Here is a 6,640-nt window from a genome sequence, read left to right on the forward strand (position 1 = left end):
GCAGGGCCCGAGTGCGGGTCGCGGGTCGCCGCCTCCACCCCGGGTTAGGGCAGTTGCAGAGGAGCCGGCCCGACCGAAGACACACGTCTCCGCCGCGGAGCCCGGCTGCTCTGCTGCGAGCTGCCCCTTCGCCGCGCCCCGCACACCTCGCCCAGGCCCCCGCCTAGGAGCTTCTGCTCCAGCTCACCTACATGGCTCAATGAAGCGGGGCCCACCACACGTGCCCAGCCCCGTGTCAGCCCTGCTACAGGGGCAAAGGGCTTATCACGCAACTGGGGAATCGTGCAATAAGTTGACACCGGCTGCAGGTGCAAAGCCATTATCGCCCCACAAAAAATGACTCCCCAGCTGTAAAAAGAGAGCCAGCCGGCTGTAAAGGGAGCACTTGAAAATGTCGCTGGTTTCTATCAAGCTTTCATTTGAACATTTGTAGGGCCCTAGTCTGGGGGTCATTTCAGGCCCCTGCTATGCATTACCTATATTACACAATTTGCTGGGGAATCTCCAGAAATATTTAGACTGGCTGCATGTGCTAGGTAATGGTCACGCAGCTAGTCAGTCATGCAGTGAATTCAGGCCAGCCATGCATACAAAGACTAGTCACCAGGGCAAAGCAATTGTCACACAATGAACTGGTGGCCTGAACAATACATTTAGACCAACCACACCTGCAAAGTGAGATGGGCCACCAGTGCAAAGTAATTGTCTGTCATACACTTAACTGGGCAACTGCACAATACATTTAAACACTTGCAAAGTAAGACCAAAGAAAAGTAATTGTCATACAATGAACTGGTTAATTGCACAATATATTTTGACTGGCCACAGATGCTAGGTCATTTTCACACCATAAAATGACTGTCCCCTTATAAAAACAGCCAACTGGCCACAATGTTAGTGCTTGAAAATGTGTAACAGCTCCATAGCTGGTTTCTTTCCAGTTTAAATTTGAACATGTAGAAGGGCCCTTAGAGTCCATTAGGAAGTTTGCTTGGAAACATTTTCTTCCCTTTCATTCCCAAAATGCTGCACATCAAATCTCAGTCATTTGTACCCAGACTCAGAGCTTCATTTATTAAGCAAACATATTGGGGTGAAATCTCTAATGTAAAGCTCATTCTTTTTCATTCTCATATTATATTGACTCTAGCAATTTGGATTGTACACCCTATTTCAGCAATGGTAGGCTGGCCAGTAGAACCAGTTCCTAATATACTGGCATTCCAGGGATCCTTTCAAATCATTTCAGTGGAATGCTTTCCATAAACATGGGGGAAAAAAACACATAAAAAGAATGCAAAATATTTCTTTGCTAATAAAGCAGAGTTACAACCTCTTTCTGAGGACACAGACGAAAAAACCCCCCCGATGAAAACCAAGCAACCACTTCCTTAAATTTCCATTCTTCTCTTTATGAGTTAGGAGGGAAAGCAAAATTGAAGGAACCAGAATAGTGGTTCCCAAACACACAGACAGATTGCGCACCACCGATTTAAAATGATACAACCTTAATTACTACCAGCAAATTTTTGTCATATAAAGTAATTATAATACATCTGTTAATGTGTACCACTGACAGGTTAGCTGCGTATTACTGGTGGTATGCATACCACAGATTGGGAACTGCTAGACTAGAAGACTTGGGCCTTTTGCAAAGTTATCACAGATTTTTTGATGCTTGGTGGGGGGTTTTAGTTGTGTAATTATGTGAGAATCTTGGCTTTTTTTTTTAAAAAAAAAAGTCTCTAACCCTTAGGGATTTGGAAAAAGCTTGAAAGCATGAACCCTAATAAACAGAACCACAGTTTATTATGTTTCAATATAATGTGATACTTACTGGCAAGCTCATGCTTTTGGGGATGATTATTGATTTCAAACAGGTTGGGGCAACAAGCTTGATTGGGGATCAGTTACATTTTATTCATAGCGAGGGAAGTAAAATCAGATCACAGTGGTTTCAGTTAAATTCTGAGTAGCTCTATTGAAACAGTACAGTCACTCCAAACTTACACTGGCACAATTTATATAATTTATCTTTACCCTTACACCATCAGGAGAGTCTAGTATTATAGTTGAACCAGTTCATAAGTTTTAAGGTGATGACAACAATTACCAGAAAATTATTCACTGGAGCTCAAATAGGTTACCATTAGAACCCTTGCAGTTTTCATATATTTTCCTTGTTTTCATATATTTTCCTTGCATTGATGTAGCCTTTTGGATAGCTGCCTTTTTTAGCTAAAATAATTTCAAAGCTACAGTTTGTAGCAGCTTCCTTTCCACATGTAGTTTTAAAGGCCAATTTGATCTCATTTCCTAAGCAACATACCTTTTTCATAGGTCTCAGAATACTTGCTGTCTATTACCATATATCCCAGACCTCCAAGAGAAAAAGAATGGCCCTTACTTGTTTAATGAGAAACTAAAACTTGCAGGAAACAAATACAATATCTCCAAACTATGTTTAAAATAAACAAGTCCCCCAAACCAAAATAAAGAGAGTATAGAGCTAGCTTGACCCCTGCAAACTGCCACCTCATTAGCTTTGTGTTCAGTTCCCTACCCCAAACCTGTTGTCATTCCTGTCTATCTAGCTCTTCTGCCAGAGAACATGTTTTGCTTTGTGACCTCACTACTGCAAAGATATGTTCATATATGCTGAATTTTTTAAGTCAATCTTTGCAGAACTGTTGTATATGCAGTACTTTCAAGCAAGGCTCAGGAACTCTAGGTTTTACTACAGTACAAACACGAGAATAGTTCTTCAAATCAAAAGCTGTTACGTATGCTACAAACAAGGAACGCATACTCCAGGTTATTCTGCATTACAAAAGCAGAACTGCATGCAGAGGCTAACTGGGAAACTCCACAACCTGGGCAGTGGAGGTGTATGGGACACTACTGACTGCTGTGCTGCAAGTGGCAACAACATAGCTGGTCACCAGCTGCAGCAATGGCTTTTTCTGCACCTCACCCAAGGGCAATGGTGTCTGGGACTGCCTACCCTGTCACCCCCGCCTCATCTCCCATCAATTATACTGCTGATTGTATATTTATAAGGCTTGAATATATGAAATATTTTTACAGAACATTTCTTACAGGGTCTGCAATTATTTAGGCTCTTGTAAACCTAGGTTTAAAAATACTGCTCTCCAGGAAACTAGTTGCTATTCTTTCCCAACTGGCCATTATTGCAAGCTTAATATCGGGGCGAGTGAGCTTATGAAGGGGTAGCTTATAAAACTGGAGGGGCTTGTTTCTCTAAATTCAATTTTTTGGCAAGGAGCTTAGTGCACCTGTCTTTTATTGAGAAAGGGGCTTAAGGTGAAGGAAGGAATATAATAGAAAAAATGTTATGCCTCTGTAACTCATATTTCAAAGCCTTTTACAAAAGGCTGGACTGTGCCTTTAGGCGCAATCCCAAGGAAGGAGTGGTTTGAAAATTGCACACCCCGAGAGTAGCCTCAGAGAGTGGTGGGCTTCAGAGACACCAGCCCCCATCCTCCCCGCCAGAAGGGGAGGGGGTTAGAGTGTTAGACTCGGCTGTTTGGTGACCTGGGTTCAGTTCCTTGATCTGCCGCAGATATGTTGCACTTCACTTATATGCTTGCCAGATAAGTGAGTGATTCACTTCATAAGCTTACTTGCCCCCTGTTAAGTTTGCAATAAAGGCTAGTTGGAAAAGGATGGCACCTAAAAGTTTCTAGGGGAGCAAAATTTTAAAACTTAGGCATTGTATAATGCAGAGCCAAGCCCAATTTCTTACATGTTGTTAATCAGTGCTTCTTAAAAGGTAACCTACATATAGATTAAGTGCATGGCATCTTTCAGTCAACCAATTTGCTAAGTAATTGCACCCGGGTTAACTGCCTTCTAATTGTAATTCTCTGCATTGTAACTAAGCAGACTCCATTTAACTAGCCAGAAAAGGGAAGCATCGCTGTTGTTCCAAGCCTTGGACATAAGGCCCAGTTAGCAGAGTAACCTTGTAAATAACTTTCTCATTTTTAAAGCTACTAATAGCAGTCATGCAACTGACTAGCTCCTTCTGTCATTTTCATGGCTTCCAGTAGCAACTCCAAAATTATTAGAAGGCTTGAGAATGATTCAGTTCCATGGCTGTTCATGCCACATCATTATGGTACTTAAGGAACCTTGCTTAAAGCTCTGTCACTGTTGGGGATATTAACCCTGAAACTATTAAAAATTTTGAAAATACTGGACTCTAGTCAGCTTTAAGCCTGCTAATACTACAGATAAGGCTTCTGAGGTATACAATGCTGTCAGAGCTGTATCTTAATACACATTCTTCCCATTAAGTTTGGATAGGCTGTTCTCTGGCTTCAGGGGACAGGGCAAGGAGCAGTGTTCTGAAACTGCAGCAAGGGGAATGTAAACTGGATATAGGGAAGAACTTTCTCAGTGTGAGAATGGCAAAGCATTGGAACAGGCTACCCAGACAAGTTGTGGAATCTCTATCCTTGAAAGTTTTTTAAGAGCAGGTTATACAAACACTTGGCTGGGATGATTTAGTCACAGTTAATCCTGCCTTGAGCAGGGTGTTGGACTTGATGATCTCTTTGAGGTCTATTCTAGCTCTACTTTCCTGTGATTCTAACTGCATGGGCCAGGTAAGTTGTAAAGCCTTTTTTTGGTTGTATGCACTATAAAAAAGAGGTTATACATTTTGAGGGAGCTCAGGGAACTGTTGCATAAAGATACAGCCTACAGTGATGACTTGTACTCTAATTCTGGCACTTTCCCCCATACTCAGAAGTATTTTGCTCATCAGGTATCCCCACTGATATCTTTGGGGCCTATCCACAGTGTGAAGTGCTGGTCAGAGTGTGCAGGGGGAGCAGGACAAAGTGGTAGTGACTTGAAAATAGTCCAACCAAACAGCTATAAGCCCTCCACATTGTGAAGAACAGCACCTGACAAAAGCATGTATTTTACTGAGATAGTGTGCTAGGCTTAGACTCCACTAAAAAGTTTTGATGGCAGAGTCTGAGTTCTTTGTAGTGTATCAACACTCCAAGCTTCTCCATAGTGGCAGGTGTCTTCTTTCTGCTGGTAGAGTTAAATCACTTGTGCTGATCAGAATAAGGGTTCTGGATTTGTCTGGCAGTTGTCAGAAACACATGTTGACACCCCTGTGCTTTGTGCAAGCAGGGATAGCTCCTTTAGCAACTTGTGCCTTCCCATTCAGGAGTGTGCATGTGTGCTGGCAGAAAAGCAAGCTTAGACAGGTCTCAGGTGACATTCTCTAAACCCTTCAAAAGCTATCAGGGATTCTTATGCCTTATTCTAGATATTAAGCAGAGGAATTCTCTCATATAACCACCCATTAGCATGATAACATCTCTAGCACTGGATAAACCTAAGAGTTCCCAGCAGCAATGCTTCTGTGCCTCTAAAGGCCACCCTGAAGTGAGTGGATGAGCTCTAGCTTCATTGTGGAATCTGGTACTGTAGCAGTGGCACTGATTTTGAACTCAGGTACTAGTATGTCCAAATCTTTGTGTCTAGAAATAATAGTGCTGCCAGAAATAGCAATGCTGAGCAGTTTATTTAGTACTGTAACGAGTTTCCAAGCTGTTGTCCATGAAAGGGAGTGGTTGCTTGCTATCACTAACTACCATAATCTATGGTAGGTTTGCTGCTTTCTTCAAGCCTAAATGAAGGGGATTTGTAGCTAAGTCTACTGGACTTTGATGCAGTACCAGCATGTTCATTGGGCCTATGTACAGTACATGGAGGAGGAGGATTGGATGAGAATTAAAAGGTACAAAGTTCACATTTAATTTGAAGATTTTTCCTCTGCACTTAAATGTGGGAAACTGTTCCTGTGGTTTCAGGTATAAAATGTCATACTTCATAAGGAGAGCGTGTTTTAAATCTCAGCCAGATATGAAATACCATGCCACACTCCACTTCTTTCTGTTAAAAAGTAAAACCCCCAATTGATGTCTTATGAAATAATTTGTTCAATAAAATTAAAGCTTCCAAAAATTGACTCCATGGTACATGAACTCCTGATGCCCTGTCATTAGGAACCAGCTGGTAGTGATATATCTATTGATTTTATATTGTATCGACTACTGCTTATCAACATTCAGTGACTTCTTTATTTAGGATGTTACTCCAAAAGATATCTATCACCATGAATATTACAGTTGGTACAGATTGCAATTAACATACACCAGATGTTTTTTGTGAGAAAAAAATAGAACTAGGGATTGAACCTAGACCTCTGGCTATTATCCAGATAATTTGTTAGCAGAGGTTTTGGAATACTAGTTGCTTTATCATTTGGCTTCAGTCAGTATTATCTGTAATTATACAGTTGATCAATAAGGGGGATAAAGGTCACTACTACATTATATAGTAAAACAAGTATTAGAAACTAAATCGTTTTATGCCAATCTATGCAACACAAAAGATTTATTTTGTGCAGTCTATAAAATAGCACTTTTAGATCTGTCATGTTTCAATCCATTTAATGTAAGCAGACACTATAACAATTTTTTTTGCTTTCAGTAGTCACCGGACAGCACATTTCATAGATTTCATAGACATTAGGGCTGGAAGGGACCTCGGGAGATCATCGAGTCCAGCCCCCTGCCCAAAGGGCAGGAAG

This window comes from Crocodylus porosus, unplaced genomic scaffold, assembly GCF_001723895.1.
Source record: "Crocodylus porosus isolate Cpor-Errol unplaced genomic scaffold, CroPor_comp1, whole genome shotgun sequence".
Lineage (NCBI taxonomy): Eukaryota > Metazoa > Chordata > Crocodylia > Crocodylidae > Crocodylus > Crocodylus porosus.